Genomic DNA, 21,978 nt, shown 5'->3' on the forward strand with positions numbered 1-21,978 from the left:
TGGAGAAAAGAGACCTTAGGAAAGGTGCATCTGTCCTTAACTGCTTTGGCCCTGAAGATGTGTGTGTTGCTCTCATTTACATTCATTTTAGGGGGAAGCAGCCACAGGGCCCCATCTCTCTGCAAACAAGCTCAGGAAAGTATGACTTTTCATTATCAGTCCATTAGCCACATCTGCCACATTGTCCTTATGTTCTCCTACACAAACTACAGGTAATTTCTGAGGCTCTATCAGTTAGGCATTTCACAACAAAGTCATAGAAATCCCAGGATCATTTGATCTACAAACGCATGTAACTTTGTGAAATATATATTCCAACTGGTTGACTTTAAACTCAATCTAAATACCAACGGATCTACTCACATTACTGAGAGACAGCTTACATTCATTAACAAATGTTAGTTAGCCTGAGTCTCAACACCAAGGTGTCAGATCAGATCAATCTAAATTGAACACACTTTACTTTTTTGATCTTCAAGGTGAGAGATATCTTGGTGTTGTAGAAAGTACCCAGCACTGGTAACTGGGGTCATGATCCACCTTCTAAATTTATAATCAAATGTCAATATAATCAAAACTAGAGGGAATTCTTATATAGGACTTTTAAAAAATCTTCATAAACTTAAACCCACTGTAAATATTGTTCTCTAAAACTTTGGAAATGGAAGTTTTACTTTTACAATAGAAGGCTTATATAAGATACAGGACTTATTCCAAATCACAAACTTGGAACCAAAACTTGAGGCTCTATATTACCAGTCTAATATATATTTTCTTTCTTAGCAAAGCAGGAAAATTTCAAAAGGAAAAATGTAATAATGGTTGCATGTAGGAGACACTAATGATCAAGTTTAAGAAAAAATTTGATAAATCTGATAAGACTGTTTTACTGCCGAAATTCTCCCTGCTCCTTGATAGTTGACCCAAGTAGTACCAGGAACTGCAATTATATCAATAATCATCATAAATTGTATCTATTTCTCACTCTTCAATCTTTTTTTGTACTTGCAGGCTTAGGATTGCAAAACATAAGGCAAAAGGTATCACTTTGAAGAGTTTTCATCATTATAACCTTTTGGTCCCAGGAAGTGGTTATTTCATTTTAATAGTCCTCTTTCTATATATATAGGTGTCTTATGCCTGAAATGAATTTTCAAGACTGTCTTTATGTGAAGTATTTGGCAATCCAAAAACTACTGTTTCTGAAAATACGTATAGACCAGGAATGAAGTGTTCCATTTTTACAATGAGATGCAGATTTCCCATTAAAAAGTAAAGCTTTCATCTCCAATGCTATCAAGGACAGTATTTGAGTTTTGGTGAATTAATTTAAGAGGCTATAGAAGTCCTATAAAAGAATTTTTTCTAGTCTATTTATTACTTACTGTTGATTATAAATTTGAACATTACTATTAGTGTCCAGCTTGTGACTTTGAATAGTAGCAGATAAATATTGCTAACCGGTATTTAATCATTTTCAGTAACACTCTTTTCAATTAAACTTAATCTCATACACGTTTATACAATTTTACAATTTAATTATACAATTATCTCATACTATTTGTACAATTTGAGGGATCAATTATCAAAATGCATTGATACTATTTTTTTACTTGTCTCTATCTCAATCACCCTGTTTACTGTTTTAAGTGCCCTTTCTTCCTTAAAGCAAAACAGGAAAAAAAAAAAAAAGAAAGAAAGAAAGATACAGGAGAAAATGTGGAGGTTATTTCAGGGCTGAAGTAAGATATGAAGAATTGTTCTAATCTTTCCTCCAGCTTTTAACAGTGTTTCAAATTCTATCAAGTAAGAATAGATGACTGTTATGCGATGTAGGGCATTGTGGGCCTGGGGTCTTCAATATTTCTCTAAGTTTGTAGATTTCATGGTCACAAGTAAGCACAAGTAGTTAATAAGTTCTATGCACCATCTTCGCTAACCCTACATACCTATGAACCGGCACAATGCCTAGTACATAATACTTGATTAAAAATTAATGAAGTATGGTTGGCAGCAGTTCCTCTATCTCTTGGTCAATCCTGACTTGTACATTCTTCTCTCAATATTATAGGTAAGACAAATAAACAATCACCCTGAAAGCTCTTCAAATGGCTAAGAAAACTTCTGTCCCAAACTATACTGTCATCTGAAATTCCACTTTTGAGTTTCATTCATTTACCTAAAAATGTCGGTCTTGTTAAAATGCAAAACAAATGCAGCAACACAGAGTCAATCACACTTGAATCCCTTTTAAATTATTTAAACTCATGACAGATGAATATCAGATTTGTTTTTCCCTAGTGCAGTCTGGCCAGAGGAGGGAGTCATTCTGTGGTCATAGAAGTAGGATGAGAAAAACCCAAGTCAGTAAGATGAGTTTAGATGAGTCAGAACAAAGAAACTTATCTCACACTGTTGCCTATAGATGAAATAATACTAAAAGCATACATATTATCTGATTATTACCAGTACTCATACATAATGAAAGTGAGATCCACTGCTGTGAACTAGTTAAAAGCTAATCATTGTCAGAGTCAAGGTTAGTTTCTAAGAGACTTGACTTTTAGTTTTGTGCTCCTTCTTTCAACTTTGATTACTTCTTTATAAATGCGAATCCTACTTCAAAGTAACCTAAACCTTATAAAATATTTTGGAAATTCAAAAGAACCTTAAAAGGAGTATCAACAAATTTCCTGCCTCTGTAATTTTCTATAGTATACATAAATAACTACTTAGGCTCCTTAAGAGTGATTTAATTTTCCAAACATGTAAACTATGATTAATTAAGTGTGAAAGTTTATGATTATGTAATTGGAATTTGGTTTAAAAATATTCTCCATCATTTTCATCAATACTAAATCAGCTAATTGAAATAATCATTGGGATCTACATCTATAGCAAAAAAGAAAACTCTGTATTGCTGCAAAAAAGAAAATATCTTTCCTCCTACTTCAAAAATGTATTCAATAAGGTAATTACTGCTAAATAAAAATTATACCATGTTCCATAATAGAGTGCTGAGGTCAACAGAGTCAAAATTAAGAATATCAGGCAATGCATTAGAGTTCTCGAGAGAAATGGGACCAATAGGGCATAAATATGTATATATGTGTGTTTATAACAATATATGTATATATTTATACACAAACACATTCATTACAGGGAATTAGCTCCCATGATTAGAGAGATGCAGAAGTCTCAGTATTTGCAGGGTGGTAAGTCAGAACTGAAGACTCAAGCCTAAGTCCACAATTCTGAGAATCAGGAAAGCCAATGATGATGTTCCATTCTAAAAACTAGCAGGCTTGAGATCAGGAAGAGCTAATGTTTTAGTTTGAGTCTAAAGGCAGGAGCAAAGTCAGTGTCCCAGTTCAAAGGACACAAGTTGGCAGAATTCCCTCTTCACAGGGGAAGGTCAGCTTTTCTGTTCTATTTAGGCATTCAAATGATTAAATGAGGCCCACTCACATTAGGGGGGGCAATCTGATTTACTCGATATGCCGATTTAAATTTTAATCTCATCCAAAAACACTCTTAGCAAATACTTGGTGTCTTAATCCACTTGGGCTGCTGTAACAAAATACTATAAATTGGACAATTTATAAATAACAGAACTTTCTCAGAGTTCTGAAAGTTGTACATCAAAAGATCAGAGTGATAACATGGTTGGCTGCTGACTTTTTCTGGGTTGTAGACTTCTTATTGCATCCTCACATAGCAGGAAAAACAAGGGATCTCTGTGGGGCCTCTTTTATAAGAAAACTCATCTCATTCATAAGGGTTCACCTCTTGACTCTTAAGTCACTTCCTTACACCCTTAACTCTTGATACTATCATTCTTGTGGGTTGCCATTTCCTCCTTAGGGGAGCTTCCTGACCCAGGGATCAAACCTGTCCATCTTATGTCTCCTGCTCTGACAGGCGGGTTCTTTACCACTAGTGCCAGCTGGGGAGCCCCCTACGGTGCCTGGCATCTACATTAGTCAGGGAGCACTCTAAGGGAGCCCTCTGTGACATCCTAGTAGGGTGACTGAGTCAAAATTTTACGTAGTGAAATAGTCTACTGATAAATCCATTTTCATTTTGTGTTTTACTGCTCTGTACTCACAAAAACATATAAAAATGAGCTTCCCTACAGTCTCCAACCCTAACTCCCTTCTCTCCAGAAGCACAGTCAGCCCCACAGTTCTAGTTCTTAACTCTCCATGTGACAAGGTGCATAGTAGACAGGATCCTCTTCACACCTCTTTAAAGAAATCAGACCCAGGACCATGGACCATGACGCTGTCAGTTCTTACAGCGGCTCTTTCTGTGTGGAGACTGGGGACACTCCAGGTCTTCCCTGGTAGCTCAGAGGGTAAAGCATCTGCCTGCAGTGCAAGAGACTGAGCTCCATCCCTGGGTCCGGAAGACCCCCTGGAGAAGGGAACGGCAACCCACTCCAGTGCTACTGCCTGGGGAATTCCATGGCGGGAGGAGCCTGGCAGGCTCCAAGAGAATCTAAGGAGAGAAAGACAAATGGTAGTGTACTACAGAGAGCTCATATTCTCTTGCTTATCTTTTTCAGGAATTTTGTGTTGTCAAATACAGTCATCATTAAAATTTAAATGATATAAACTTACTGTGAAACTAATTTTATTAACAACAATACTAACGGATATTCAAAACTCATCACTTCCTAATTATTATACTGCATTTTATTATAATCTGTGCTCTTTCTTGAGGTTATTTACATGTCTTAAATTTGTATGGTGGAAATAATAAAAAAAATCTGTTCCCAACTCTGCCTTCACTGACATCATGTTGGTAACATGAAACTGACCACCATGGGAGCAGTCCCACTACAGAAACTGGCAAACACTACACTGTGGCTTCAGTTTCACAGTGAGTCCATTACGAAGCTGGCATATCACTTGGCTGACAGAGTGAGTGCCAAGGTCTAACAAGGATGATCTGACCCTAGCTATTGTGAGGTCACTGAGGATGAAGCAGAGGACAGTGGTTACAAATTGAACATGGCACCCATGTATGGAAGGATTTCTAAACGTGCTGTGTCTATGGAGTGGATTCTAAATCATGATATTCTGGAATCCCCTCCACCTTCAAAGGGATCATTCCTGGTCTGATCAAAAAGTATTGGCAGGCATGACCTTTGCAAACGAGGACCAAGTCTCTCTTCACTTTTTCTGGTATAGAAGAAGCCTCCGATCTCGTCTACAAAATAATGGAAGGGTTTCCCACTATTAGATGACACTGTACATTTGCCCAACTAGGTGGTTTGTGTCTGGATCCAAAATAAATGGTATTTATATGAAAAATCTGATATTACTTGTACCCCTAGGATTGTGTAATGATTCATGTTTGTTATTGCATGGGGAAATGCCTTGTTAGTAAAAATTAAATGTGGCAGTAGGCATATGTCATAGGGACATTGATTATAAACTGCATTTATTACTAAGTTTCATATAGGCCAAATATTTGAAATATTCATATTGTCTTAGAAAAAACAGGTGTGATTAATGTTTTAAATGTTTGCATCTGATTCCAGAAACTATGTTGCAGAGTTATAATTCCCCCTCTATCTCTCAGATTTTGTGAGACTAAGAAATGATTATCCATGTGACATTGGAAGGAGAATTGATGAAGTTGGTAGAAAGGTCCTACAACCTTTCTCAAGACCCCCCAAATCATGCTACCTTAAAGATACTCTAAGGATGGCTCAGATATTACAGTTAGTCAAATGCAGCTAATGAGTTAGTAAAATTAGGATATTAATGTTACTGGGAATTGGTTGATCCTCACTGATTAGTGAGTTAGTCATGAGAAAAACTGCCCTATCCATTGTATCCCAGGGGCTAGCCAAGGAAAGAAAACCATTTTCCAAGCAAGAATAAAGGGAATTAAGTACAGAGAATTGGTTATACCAGTCATGGAAGAGCCATGAGACCAAATAAGGGATGTGTGCAATCCACAGATTATCACCAACAGAAGACTACTATTCTCTTAGGCTGGAGGTCAAAGGAAACAGGTGATATCACCAAGAGTCAAGACAGCATCTATGGTCACCTGGCTGACAGGCTTTTTAGGACCTGGAGTCAAAGAGTTGAAGACATTCCTGCCAGAGATGCCAGCAAGATCAAGATAGAGAAAAAGACTCTGGTTTCTCCCTTCCTCCTGCTCCTCAACTACATATCAAGGATTCTCATTAAATCTAATCATGTGAACAGTATGTAGCTTCTAGGGGTCAGCAGAGCAGGAAAGGGAGAGGGAATACATCTGAGGGGAAACAGGTACAGGAATAATAAATCTAGCAAATCCAAAATATGTATCTATATCTAGATGGATAGACAGATAAACACAGACTCCCCCCAACATCCATTAATGTTATGACAAGGTAAAGAAAAATAGGTTTTTTTTCCCCTTACCCAGGTATATTATCTAAAGGAGCACTTAATTAGTTACTGAATTAGAAGTTGGTACATTCACCTGCTATTTAGCGTCCTAAATGAGCACAAGATTGGCCAAATATCATGAGAGTCTATTACTGATCCAAGAGACTCTTTTTTTCCCATTATTCCAAAGCTCTCTATCTGTTCTCAAACTGGGAGAGGTACTATAAAACAGAAAATGAGACTGATCTGACAGTTAACCCACTCTTTTCACCTTGCCTTCTTTTAAATATGCTGAGAAAAGTAAAATGGTCAAAAGGAAAGGAGGAGGAGAGGCACAAGTATGCTCACAAACTAGGTGATGGATGGCTGACAGCTGACTCTTTCTCAAGTGCTTTTATTGTCCCACGTGCTTACCCCTGCATCCCAGGAGACAGCTTGATGTAACACGCCAGTATGAGTGTCACTTCCTTGCCATATCCTCTTTTCACCATCACAAAGATAAGAGTCCATCAGAAAATACATGTTTCCTAGGGTTACTTCTGTTTTACGCAGATCCTCTTTATGAAGCTATTCTTAGAGTCCTCTTCAGTATCATAAGCTTCAACTAAGAAAACTACCTTTCCTTCCTTTCTGAACATTGTTTCATGAGGAATGAGTCCCTGTTACTTACAAAGATAGGCAGAGGTCTCTCAAAGCAGAAAAGTCATCTCTTTTGCTTGCTTTCCACGTGCCATCTAGGTACTACAGTTAAGAACTTCAAGCACACAAATTTGTTCTAGAGAACTGGCAACTCAAAAATACAAATAATCTTTATAGTATTCAAGTAACCCTTAAACTTTTTGAAAAATAACCTTGCTTTAAAAGTCAGAGTGCAAAAAAACTCAAAAGAGTTGGCACGTCCCTCCAAAAGATTCTCTAACGGTTTAGCAAAACTGAATTCACACTAAATCTGTTTATGAGTAAAAGACAAGGCAACTTTAAAACCAATCATAGATGACAATGTTTCTTTGCAATGTGTCTGCTTTGGAGCCATATTTCTGCTAAACACTCAAAAATTTCTTCTTGAGTATTTAGTGATATATTAGAACCAGAAATAAGGGATGTTAGTGCTAGAAGGCAGTCAACGGTCTGTAATTTAATTCACATATTCCTTCTGCACCAGACTCTGTAAGATCACTGAGTCAGCTTAAGAACTTTGAAGCTGTAGAGTCCAGGGCAGGCCATTACAGTATGCCGATATCACTGTCCTCCTGCTCTGACGTTCTCCACTGAGTGACAGGGGAAGGAGAAGGAAGCGCAGTCACCATCAACTGAGAGTGATGAGACTGGAATATTAAAATTCAGGCTTATCTGAGCTGACTGAATTGGCTGGCAGAATGTTCTCCAGTTAAAGGTGGGGAAAGGTTAATTCTGCACATGACACCGCTACTGCATTTATACAAGTCTCCTAGGACAACTGTTTGCCTTGAATTGTTTTCTTCCTTTATTTCAGTCAGACAGTTGTGTTGACTGATTTTTCTTTTTGATGTATGAAATGACTGTTTGACTGAATTTACCATTTGATTTCTACTAACGCACTGTAAAAACAATAGTCAACTTAGACTGGCAGGTATGAAAAATTCTACCGCAGAACCAGACAGAAATATTGCGTTCTATAGGTACATATGTCATATGCCCTGGGTTTTGGAAAATTGTTCCAATTTCAACTATTTTGCCCCATGTTTCAAAAGAGTGGGGCCACTGATTTAATAGTAAAAATAAGATTTGTGAAGTTCATATAAAACTAATTTTGTGTGAACCTGAGAATCACATAATGGGATCAGAAAAGAACTATTATGAGAAATTTTACTGTTTCTTACTTATCAAGAGGTGTTTCTATGTCAAACTTTTCAGTCTTCTTCTAGAAGATGTTTAGGAACAAAAGGTTTGAATATATTCAATGCAAATCCTTATTTATAGTTTTGTTTTCCCAACAATTATAGTTACTAAGATAGGACATGGAAAATGGCCTATCTCATGATTCTAAGCTCCTATTGAACATTTGGGAATTGGTAACATGAGTAGGAAAGTGAAGCAACTTTTGACATTGTTACTGAGTAATGCTGATTTTATAATGAGTGCTTCCTTACATATCTGACTAATTTATCATGGTGCAGATGGCTGATTCCCATGCTTAGAAATGACAAAGGTCTTAAGAAATTCTCCATATTCCATTCATCAATCTGTGTTCTTCTTCAAAGCAAAATTAATCCCTTGACTATTAACATATTAGCTTAATTATAATTTTTAATTTTAAAATTAACTGTGAGAATCGGAATTTCTGGTAGGAAAAAGTGATGGAAGATGGGACAAAATAAAATAAATCAAAGAATTCATAGAAAGCTAAAACAGAATTTTTCAATAGTAGGTAAGGACTTCTGCTTCCAACTATATCAGTTTACCTTAGGAAACCATACTAGAAAGGTCAGATAAATCATAAGCAACATTTGACTGTGAGCATTATAAAGCTAATGAGGTAGCCATGACATAGAAAAATAAAATAGAAAAGAAACTCATAGAAGTAAGAACAGTATTCTGCACATGCTTTATCTAATCCAGTCATTTAGAAACTATTGATGAAAATCAAAAGCATGAGAAACCAAATATGGCTCCTAAGAGGCAGAAAAGCCAGTAGATCTTAGGACAATATTGGAGGACTGAGGAGAGAGCAGGGTTGGACTTTTAGAAATAACAAGGCAGCTAGAATTTTAAGGATCAAAATCCCAGAGATGGGAAAGATTCAGAGACTCGAGCTCAATTCAGCAACAGTGGTCCCTTGACGTTATCACATTTTCCACGTAGGTAGACAAGGCAAGATGTTAAGAAGTCAAACAAAAGCTATGAAGTCAAAGCAAAGACTCAGGAGTCTTGTAATGCTGAGGAGATAAAACTGAGGTTCAGAACCCACCAAAGAATAGTGGCCCGGTGGAAGGCTAATGATATGAATTAGGACACTGGAGGTTTCTATATGTATCTGTGTCCACGTGAATGTGTGTTAGGAAGGCTGATGAAACAGCTACCTTGATGGAAACATCTATAAAGAAGGAAAATGAGTATGAAGCTTGTGCAATGACTGAAGATCAATAAGCTGATCTTTCCTTCTGCTCCTTACCTGGGAATAGGAAATTCTCTCTTGAAAAAAGGACAGTTGACCGTTCAACAATACAAGACTTAGAGACACCGACTCCCTATGCAGTCAAAAATTCACATGTCACTTGATAGGCGGCCCTTCCTATCTATGGTTCTGCATCTGAGGATTCAACCAACCACGGATCATGCAGTGCTGCAGTTGTTGGGAAAAAATCCATATATAAGTGGATCTGTGCAATCTAAATCCAGGTTGTTCAAAGGTCAACTGGAATGTCATTATGATTCTCTACAACTTGTCATATCCCAAGTCTGGTGTTCATCAAAGAACCACCAAGACTCCCAAGAAAAGGAGAATTAGAATAAAAAACAGAATCAGAATCATGGATGACCTAGATATTAAAGTTCAAATATATTTTGATAAATATTACCAAGTTCAGGAAAATAGATGACAAGGTAGAGAATTTAACTAGACAACTAGAAACTGATTAAAGTTGAACTGACAGAATTCAAAATTAAACTCAGTAGTGGGCCGAACACAGGTGAAGAAAGATAAATGAACTGGAAGACAGAGTAGCAGTAAAAATAGGAAGACTAAACGTGGAAAACAAAAAGGATAAAAAAGTACAGAAAAGAGCATTTGAAACATATGGGCCACAGTAAACATTTTCATCATATGTTTACATTGGAGTCCAAAGGGAAAAGAAGAGAGAGATTCGGGCGAGAACAATATTTAGAAATAATAGCTGAGAGTTCTCAAAAACTAAAAAGAATATATCAAGCCATAAATTCAACAAGCACTAAAAAACGCAACAAGAGTAAATATAAAGAAACCATATCTAACACCACCAGAGTACAATTTACAAATAGCAAAGAAAAACAGAACACCTTAGAAGTAACCAGAGGAAAAACAACAGTTGACCTTTCAACAATGCATGAGATTAAGATTACTGCTTACTTCTCAGCAAAAATGATTGATACTAGAAAATAATGGAAAGTGCTAAAGAAAATAACTGCTCACTGAGAATTCTAGAGGCAGAGAAAATGTTGTTTGGAAGACGAAATAAGGAAATCTGCAAACAAACAAAATTTAGAGAATATGTTCTCATCAGAACCAACTGAAAGGGAGACCCGCAGGCAGAAGGAAAATTATCATAGAGGAAAATAAGGACTTGACAAAGGAATTAAATAGAACAGAAAGGAAGCGTAAGTGAATAAATCTGAATAAAATCTAACTGCACATAAGAGTAATAATGAAATATATAAAAATTAGAATGCATTAAAACAAGAGGAAGAGGAAAAAGTAATAAAATAAATTTAAGGTCTCAGCACTGCTTGAGAAGCAGTAAAAGAGCTAATAAGTCACGGTGCATGTGTAACTGCTACCTATATAAGCATTGTGAGCTAATAAAGGGAAAATGGAGTTTGATGAATTTAAAAGGAAGAGCCAGAGGAACATAAAAAGGAAGGACAAGCAGAAAACAAGGAGTAAAAGGTCTATAATAAGATACGTTAACTGTAAATAGTCACATTAAAGGGCAGAGATTTTTTGAAACAAACAAAAATCTTAATTCTATGCCCCTTACAAGACACCATAGTCAGACTGCAAGTTAAAGGATGCAAAACTTATGTCATAAAAACAATAAGCAAAACTGAAAAAAAAAATAATGGGAGATTTGAAAGCAAAAAGTATCACTGGAGATAAGACAGGATAATAACACCAACCATTACTTTACAAGGAACATGTCATAAAACTAAACTTCGAGGCAATATATGAAGGGAAATTCTGAAAACTAACTAGAAATAAAATCTAAATTACCTAGATCAATAATTCAGAACAACAACAAATCAGTAAACTACAGAAGATCTGAATACCATTGTTAAAGTCTTTGGCCTATACACCCCAAGGAAACCAGAATTGAAAGAGACATATGTACCCCAACATTCACTGCAGCACTATTTACAAAGCTAGACAAGGAAGCAACCTAGATGTCCACCAGCAGATGAATGGATAGGAAAGTTGTGCTATATGCACACAATGAAATATTACTCAGCTATAAAAAGGAATGCATCTGAGTCAGTTCTAATGAGGTGGATGAACCTGGAGCCTATTATACAGAGTGAAGTAAGCCAGAAATAGAAAGACAAATACTCTATATTAACGCATATAGAGAGAACTTAGAAAGATGGTACCAACAATCCTACATGCATGGCAGCAAAGATGACACAGATGTAAAGAACAGACTTTTGGACTCAGGGGGAAAAGATGAGAGTGGGATGATTTGAGAGAAGAGCATTGAAACATGTACATTACCATATGTAAAATAGATGACCTGTGCAAATTTGATGCATGAACCAGGGCACCTAAAGTCGGTGCTCTGAGAAAACCCAGAGGAATACAGTGGGGTGGGAAATGGGAGAGGAGGTTCAGAATTGGGGGGGACACATGTATACCTGTGGCCATTTCATGTTGACCTATGGCAAAAACCATCACAATATCCTTAATGTAACTATATCCAATTAAAATAAATAAATTGAAAAAATCTTTGGCCTACATTTGCATAAAACACTGCATTAACAAGAATGAAATGCACATTTACATACAAATTTTGAGGTGTACATGGCACATTTTTAAGTTGACTGAATGCTGGGTATAAAACAAGACTCAGAATAATCAAGAAATTTTAAAATGTATAACCAATATTTTATCAAATATTTGGACATTAAAAACACACTTCTGGATTTCCATGGTGGTCCAGTGACTAAGACTCCATACTCCCAATGCAGGGACCCTGAATCCCATCTCGAGTCAGGGAACTGGTTCCCACAAACAAAGAGTTTTCATGCCACAACTAAACGACCTTGCATGCTACAATGAAGACTGAAGATCCTGAAAGCCACAACTAAGACCAGGTGCAGCTGAATAAACAAATTAAATTAAAAAAAAAAAAACCAAAACATACTTCTGATAAATATGGATGTCAAAGATAAAGTCATAATAGGAATTAGAATTTTATTAATTGAATGATAATGAAACACTGACCTAGAGCCAGACATCCTGGAATATGAAATCAGGTGGGCCTTAGTAAGCATCACTACGAACAAGGCTAGTGGAGGTGATGGAATTCAAGTTGAGCTATTTCAAATCCTGAAAGATGATGCTGTAAAAGTGCTGCACTCAATATGTCAGCAAATTTGGAAAACTCAGCAGTGGCCACAGGACTGGAAAAGGTCAGTTTTCATTCCAATCCCAAAGAATGCTCAAACTACCGCACAATTGCACTCATCTCACACACTAGTAAAGTATTGCTCAAAGTTCTCCAAACCAGGCTTCAGCAATACCTGATCCGTGAACTTCCAGATGCTCAAGCTGGTTTGAGAAAAGGCAGAGGAGCCAGAGATCAAATTGCCAACATCCGCTGGATCATCGAAAAAGCAAGAGAGGTCCAGAAAAGCATCTATTTCTGCTTTATTGACTATGCCAAAGCCTTTGACTGTGTGGATCACAATAAACTGTGGAAAATTCTGAAGGAGATAGGAATACCAGACTACCTGACCTGCCTCTTGAGAAACCTGTATGCAGGTCAGGAAGCAACAGTTAGAATTGAACATGGAACAACAGACTGGTTCCAGAATTAGGAAATTAGGAAAAGGAGTACGTCAAGGTTGTCTATTGTCACCCTGCTCATTTAACTTACATGCGGTGTACATCATGAGAAACGCTGGGCTGGAGAAAGCACAAGCTGGAATCAAGACGGCCTGGAGAAATATCAATAACCTCAGATATGCAGATGACACCACCCTTATGGCAGAAAGTGAAGAAGAACTAAAGAGCCTCTGGATAAAAGTGAAAGAGGAGAGTGAAAAAGTTGGCTTAAAGCTCAACATTCAGAAAACGAAGATCATGGCATCTGGTCCCATCACTTCATGGCAAATAGATGGGGAAACAGTGGAAACAGTGGCTGACTTTATTTTTCTGGGCTCCAAAATCACTGCAGGTGGTGACTGCAGCCATGAAATTAAAAGACACTTACTCCTTGGAAGGAAAGTTATGGCCAACCCAGGCAGCGTATTAAAAAGTAGAGACATTACTTTGGCCACAAAGGTCCGTCTAGTCAAGGTTATGGTTTTTCCAGTGGTCATGTATGGAAGTGAGAGTTGGACTATAAAGTTGAGCACCAAAGAATTGATGCTTTTGAACTGTGGTGTTGGAGAGGACTCTTGAGAGTCCCTTGGACTGCAAGGAGCTCCAACCAGTCCATCCTAAACGACATCAGTCCTGGGTGTTCATTGGAAGGACTGATGTTGAAGCTGAAACTCCAATACTTTGGCCACCTGATGTGAAGAACTGACTCATTTGAAAAGACCCTGATGCTGGGAAAGATTGAGGGCAGGAGGAGAAGGGGACGATGGAGGATGAGACAGTTGGATGGCATCACCAACACAACAGATATGGGTTGGGGTGGACTCTGGGACTTGGTGATGGACAGGGAGGCCTTGCATGCTGCAGTTCATGGGGTCGCAAAGAGTCAGATATGACTGAGCATCTGAACTGAACTGAATGAAAATATACTGTAGCAAAACCTGTGGGCTGCAGATAAAGCTGTGGTCACATAGACGCTTAAGTATTAGAATTATATAATATATGTAATCATATACGTGTGTGTGTGTGTTGTGTAAATGGAAAAAGAATAAAGCTTCCAAAAGATACCCTATTACCTTGAGGTAGACAACTACTGAACTATACCTAATAGTGGAGGCAGGGCAGACTTCAGAACTTCAGGAGACCAGCAGAAGGCAGCATTTGGAAACAGGAGTAGCTTCCAAATTAGGCAGTTTGAGAGCACAGTGAACGCCAATGTCAGAAGCAGTCTCCAGGAAAAAGCATTTAATGTATAAAGTGGTGGAGAAACTAAAATATATTTAAGATTTGACACTCTAATTCCTTTTAAGGATGATTTATGTTTCTAGGGAAAAAATAAGAAGTACTTGATGTAGAAGGTGAATAACTTTATAATTTCCAGGAGAATCTTGGTACCAGGATGACACAATGAAGAACTTGGGAGTCCCCTGACTAATCTAGCAGCGAGAAAATGAAAACAGAGATGAGAGAGAGAAATAGAAAGACATATTTGTGCAATTGGGCACTGCTGCACTTTAAAGTCTAGGTATGCACTCCAAATCATAAACAAATGCCACCATGTTCAGAGCTAACCCTGAGACAGTGATTAGTGTCTAAGAGATTAATTAGGGACAACTCTTGGCATCAACAACGTATGGAAGAAAAGGACATCAGATTGGGCAAAGGTAGAAGTAAAGTTGTGTTGCAGCCTCAGGAAACCTCAGGTGACCCTTTGGGGGAGAGTTCTTAAAATGAGATGACCCCTTCAGGGGGATGTCCCAATTCAGGAGGATGTCTTAACTTTTATATTCTTACACCTGTCATTGGATGAAGGGCATTGTACGAAGGGGTGATGTGACCCTGGGCTAAGTGGCTCCCTTTAGCTGAGATTGGCTGTCTGCAGCATTTCCAGGGCTGGGGCAAAAGCTCTAGAATCTGAAAATTGTTCAACTTTCCTTGTCTGGGTTGCCAAAGTAAAAAATACAGGCAGGGTATATTACAAATAGTTCTTTAGCCTGGAGAAGAGGTCTTGAAGCTGTGAGCCACTCACTGGGAAGCAGCAGGACATGAAGGATTCTTGAACAGATCGGAAGCTACTGGAAGGCCTTTCAGGAGTTCAATCCCATAATAAATACTGTACCTTCAGTGTAACTTTGCCCTCTCTGCCAGTCTTCCTCAGTTCCCATGTGGGCCCTTTTGGACTTGAACTTGGTGTTCCCAGAACTTGAGCTGGAGACTTCCATGAAGTCTGCTTTCCATCTACTGGCTCAGCTTTCTTGCTCTCTCTGCTCCAGGCTAGTCTCTTCAAACTGCCTTTTCCATTTCTGGCAATAATACCCCTCTCTAGACCTAACTAATGCTTTTCTGGGGCAAAAGGAAGAGAATTAATAAGGGTAACTTTTATTTCTAGGAGGGAAGTTACCATATTCCTTCAGAGTATTCATCTCCTTGATTATTTAACTTTTACTCTAGATTACTCATGGGTATTTCTGCTCCCCTACATTCAACCCAAGGAGGTTTTAGAACACTGTCCTCTCTCAGCATCAAGTCTCTCTCCATCCTCCCTCTCTCTCTCTAAGACCCACCTTTATCCACACACTCACAGGCTTTCTGGACCTCCGAGGAAGATAAGCACTTCACAGAATCTCTGCTACAGGACCAAACATACTGAAATGACTTTTTATGAAGATATTGAAGCAACAGAAAAAGAATACATGAGGATTGTTTCTCCTGAGGGTTCAATTATTTAGAGGGCCTTTATCACACTTCGATTGATAAATCTAACCTTTCCTTTCTTGACTACAGTTGATCACACTGTGATGAAAACAAGGTAGAAAATGGAAAAATAATATTTGGATTTTAATGAAATAATAAAAATGCAGGGCCTATCTTTGACTTTTGCCAAGTGAGAAAAGAGTTCACATTTCGACTATGTGGTGGCAGGAGTCCCTTTTAAAACAGGGCCAGTCTGCATGATGCATTGAAAAATCAACCTTTTCAAATATAGCCATAACCCCTCAAGATTGTTTCATTTCTTGGGGCCAGGCAAACCAAACTTCGGGTTTGGTTTGAGTGGTGCCCTGTATACTAAAGTGATAAACATAATCTGGAAGCACAGCACAGGCTAAAAATATGGAGCTGGCAGCTTTTGATTGAAATTGAAATATTTTTCTGCTTTTAATTCACTGCATAAAATTTTATCTGTCCACATTCAATCAGGTAGGTCGTCCTAATGATCATGAGCTTCAACCCTGCTAACAACTAAGCCTGCACTGTTAAACTCTACTTTATCTGTTCCAGAAACCTCCTGGGTTTCTTTAATGCCTCTGTTATTACTTGCTTTGCATCATTCTGCGTTTCTTTAAAAACACAGCTGTGTGACCTCTGGAAGTTTTATTACTTCCTTGAGACTTGGTTGCCTCCTCTATGAATATCTGGGTATATATTTAGTATTGCTCAATAGAATTTTTTATGATAATGAAAATGTTTTGTATCTGTACTATCCAGTGCAGTATTCACTAGCCACATGTAGCTAATAAACATCTTTAAAATATGGCAAATCCAACTGAGAAACTGCAGTTTTAATTTTAAAATTTGTTTAAATACAAATAACCTCATGTAGGTAGCATCTACTGACAGTATAAATCTATGTAATATTTTAAGGATATTCTCCACTCTAAAACTCAACCATTCATTAGCTCAACCTAAATATTTTTGCCCTTTGACAAGCAGAAAATAATTTATGCCTCCCTTGAAATTATTTTTCAAGACCTCTGTCAGTTTGGGGACATCATATTCTTAAAATTGACTTTGCTTTGTGAAACTTTAATAATGTTGACGTTTCCTGCCCTTGGAAGCACCTCTGTTATTATGGGAAATGTTGTGGACGAACAAGGACCATTTCAAGAGACATGGGAAAAACTCCTTCTGGACTTAATTTCATGATGAGGATGCTCAGAATGTCAAAATGCTAAATTGTTTATAGTAAAAACCATACCTTTTTCACACTATTTTCTGCATGTAGCTGGAAAATGTTTAAAACATTTTAAAATAACTGCACATCTATTTCTGAAGCTGATTTGGCTGTTCAAGGCTTACTAGAACTTTATCCATCTCACTATTTCACTCAGTAAACAAATGCAGTTGTTACATATGTGTCTGTGTTCCCTTCTAGATTATGTGTTTATGAAGTTAGAAACTAGATTTATGTCACAGCCCTTATGTATAGCACAATATTCATTGCTAATTCAGATCGTATTTTAAGATGAGACAAAAGTTAACATTTTTAATGTAGTCACAAATATCTAGCAAACCAATCAGAAAATAAAAACAATTTTTTTAATTGGTCAAGAACAAAAAGAGAAATACTTCATGCAAAATCATATCTCTAATAACTACCACTGGAATTAGAACACACACATGCTAAAATTATTTTAAAATATCTTATCAAAGACTTTAAGGCTGTACCTAAAAAGATTATATCAGAAGTGAACATAATCATGTTGTCTGACCAGCGTGAATCACGCAAGGCATATTATATATAAAATAAACAATAAGAACCCACTGTATCGCACAGAGAACTTACTCAATACCTTGTAATAAACGGTAATGGAAAAGAATACACACACACACACACACACACACAACTGAATTACTTACCTGTACAGCTGACATACAACACTGTAAATCAACGACACTTCAATTTTTTTAAATAAGTGTAAAAGGTCGTATAGCTTCATAAACTCACCTCTGGTACCCAAGGGACTACCTGAAACAACAGCAGCTACAACTTTCCTGGAGACAGGACATGGCCAGCAAACTGGGCTCTTACACTCGGTAATAGTCATACCTGTAAAAAAATATACAGGCTCATTAACACATAGGAATTCTTCATTTTTCTGGCAGTATTGGGCAATGAGGTATGCATATGAGAATTTTTTAAATGACAAATTTAAGAAGAGTATTTTAACCTTCACTCATTAATTTTTTCTAAAATTAAGAAATGTATTCATCAGTGTATTTAATGTTTCCTTGATGACTTGGGGTCATCAGTTCAATCAACGTTTGCATGAATAATACAAATGGAAGCAAGACAAGCACTCACACTGAAACTGAAGATGACATAATGTTCTATCAACTGGAATAACTGATGAAGGAGTAAGAAAAAAAAGACAAAAATGAAAACAAACCATGATCAAGAAACAGTCACGTTCTGACTTCTTCTATTTAGTTTCAAAAAGTGAATTGAAAGTGCTCCGTTGTGTCCGACTCTTTGTGACCCCATGGACTGTAGCCCACCAGGCTCCTCTGTCCATGGAATTCTCCAGGCCAGAATATTGGAATGGGTAGTCGTTCCCTTCTCCAGGGGATCTTTCCAACCCAGGGATCGAACCCAGGACTTCTGCATTGCAGGTGGATTCTTTCCTGTCTCAACCACCAGGGAAGCCATTTCAAAAAGAGACCACAAATCCCAGTGGTATCTCCAACATTATTAGCTGTCTTTATCCCTTGTTTCCATTTTCCTTTCCTTTTTCTTCTACCCTAGAGGGGTTCCAGGAAATGTTTATAGCTGCTCTCAAGACAAATTCTAATACCTGCTTCTTCTCAAAATTTCACAATGTGTCCAGGAGATAAACAGTGTGGAGGTCAAATACAATTCACCACAGGGAGATCTGTGGTGAAAATAACATCAGAAACTAGCTCCTAAACATGCAAAGAGCAGAGTATGGTGTCAGGCACTAATTTCCTTCCAAATACCTCTCCATTTCTAAACGATGTCTTTATTTATTTACCAAGATCCCTTTTTATTGGTTCCCTCTTCCAGACTGCTTCACTTCACCTGTCCTCACATTAAAAATACATTCACACTCTTTTTGATTCCAGTTATTTGCTCATTAAGTAATCATAGGACTGTTGGAATTAAATACAGAGTAAAATTAAAATACTGGAATCACTTGGAGGGTTTAAGCACTTCCACCAATGAATACTGGGTGTGGAATTCAAGAGGCTGCACTTGACTTGGCCTTGTCCAAGTTCTTTCTTAAGAAGTTTGTAAGATAAACCTAAACTCAGAGTTATTCAGATTGGACTGCTTTCTCAGGTGGACTAGAATTCACTGCTCATTCCACCCACTCTGAGGTCAGTGGCACTTTTCGGAGATGGGGTGGCCTCCTCTGCCCACTGCGGAGGCTCAGTTCCCCCTGGGCCCACTCTCTGTCTCAAATCCCACACTGAGGCCAGATGCCAGCCTTCCCAGAACATTAGTGGTCTCCTTTCAGTGTTGGAACTGCTCAGACTGAGTCCCCGTGGACTCTTTCTCAGCTTGAAACCTGATCTTCAACCCCTTTACCTGACCTGGATGGTCACCTTCCTACTCTAGGCTTCAGCTGCTTTAGCTGTAAAATGATATATCTGTTCTTAGTTCCATGGAGTCGCAAAGAGACCGACACAACTTAGCAACTGAACAATGACGACATGATATTCTTTATGATACCCTGTATCGCAGGACCTGTTTCTACGGCTCCTGATGCCAGCTTCTTTCACAATCATATCTTGTTCATCTCTGAAAGTGGAATCCAAATCAATCATTTCCAGGCAGCTTTCAAATCTAGAATCATTCCCTGAACTTTCAAAGCAGGTTCTCTTAATCCCTTTCTCCTAGGATGGCAGGCACTTCATACTCTGTCTTCTCTCCTGAGGATTCACAACTCCTCCAAGATCAAGATGCTGCTCAACCAATTCTCAGGTCACACTCTGCACAGCGCTTGGTGTATGGCAAACAGCCAATAAAGATTTGAAAACGAATTAAATCGAAATGAATGACTGACATTCATAAAGTTGCTGACAACTTTAATTGTTCTCCCTTCCTGGGGAGAACAGTTGGAAGAATCCCCAGTCTCTCTTGTGGCCACAGAAATGGACTGTGGCCAAAACAGCAGCAGAGAAACTGACCTGGATCCTTCCAGAGCTGGCTCATCAGAAACTTCCATATGCATTTCTCCATATTCTTGACCCCTTCTGCTGATGGATGCAGATGGGGATGAGGTCTAAGGGAAGGGAGACGGTATAGGATGGGAGGAGTCTGGGTTCCTGAATGACCATCTGAAGGAGTGCAGTCTCCCCAAAGTGAATACCCACCCAGGGCTGTGATGTGGGAACCATAGTGCTGTGCTGCTGAAATTTGGGGAGTTGTGTGGTAATTTAGCATAAACCATTATACGCACAATTATGCTAATTATACGATCCACTTAAATGGCCCTCAATCTAGTACATTTAAAATGACAGATATCAATTTGTGTTATTGACACTTTTACCCTCCAATTTAACCCTGCTCTTCTGAATCAGTCATTTGACCTCAGAGAATATCAATTCCTCAACAGATTTTACTCTGAGATTCATACACACTGCAATCAGAATTACAATATTTGAAAAATAATGTTGAGAAAGTACTTTCCAGAGAAAACTTCAGTAACTTTTAATTCCTTGATCCTGCTTTGAAAACACAGCATAGTAAACTACTTGCAGTTTATCCATATTTATTGCTAATTAACAAAGTATTTTAGTTGGGATTAATTTTTAACAAATAAATAGCAGGTTTCTTGTCCACATCACAGCTGAATGACTAAATTCTCTCTCTGGAAGATTTCTTGACTGACCTTTATTTGTACTCAGTCAACTGATCTGGGTCAAATACCAGATATTAAAAATCTTCAGCATGTTCTTTTTCTTTCATTACTTTTCATCCAATAAGCATTTGACCACGTGGATTTTTCTCTGGTCTGGAGTATTTTTACTAACAAGCTACATGATGTTGCAAAAGACCTTAAGGCCCAAATGCTGGTATCTAATGAGTCTGTTCCTTTGAAGAGACTGATTTACTTTTGCTCCAACTTTTGGAAAACTTGCCCCAAAAAGCTCCACCACCCTCCTATTCTGCCCACTTCATCCATTAGAGAAGACGATTTTCTCAGTGTTACTTCCAAGGTACAGGCAGATGAACGCTTATACAACGGATTCAGTTACCTGCCTGGGAACTGAAAGGACCTTTCCCATTCAAATATCCTGGTTAGGAACCACGTTTTTTAATTTCTCTGGGAATTAAGAAACAGCAAGGAACGAGGGTACGTGGTTGATAAATGAACGTCAGTTCTTCTGAAAATCACTCTGTCTCCTCCCGTTCCTCTTGGTGTTCAAGGTAGGGAAAGAACCCTGGTCATCACCATGTGGTTATCGCTCTCCTTCTCTTCGAAGAGACAAGCCGTTTCATTGAGGACACTAATTCACCAAACTCAAGGCTCGAATTCCTTTTATGTACCCGATGCCTATCTTTATAGTATATGCCATTATCTTCAACAGTGAAATGATATGCTTTATTCCTCATTACAGAGACCAAAGTGCTATAGCAAAAGTCACTCCTGAGAGTTTTACGTGGAAATTTACTGACTCAAGAACAAATTTCTGTAGAAAAAGACAACCCATCTCTGTGTTACAAAGCATTGTTCCTTGCATCAACCACCAGTGTTAACTACAATCTATTATGATTTGAAGCATGCTAAATAAGCAGATTGTACTAAAAAAGAAAAGCACATAAAAAACCCACAGAACAAAACCCAAACTATTCTCAATAAAAATATCCATTTGCTGGAGCCAATCTGAGATTTAACCAGGATTAGATACTTTAAACTGCAACACTGCATACCAGAACACCATGAAATAAACATTTCTCCTGATTTGGATACCATCTCCTCCTGATGCAAACTCTACCCCGACCCAAAGAAATCCAAAAATCCCAAAACCAGCCAACCAACAACAAAAAATAACCAAAGACCCAAAACCAAA

The sequence above is a fragment of the Muntiacus reevesi genome, unplaced genomic scaffold, assembly GCF_963930625.1.
Source record: "Muntiacus reevesi unplaced genomic scaffold, mMunRee1.1 SCAFFOLD_31, whole genome shotgun sequence".
NCBI lineage: Eukaryota > Metazoa > Chordata > Mammalia > Artiodactyla > Cervidae > Muntiacus > Muntiacus reevesi.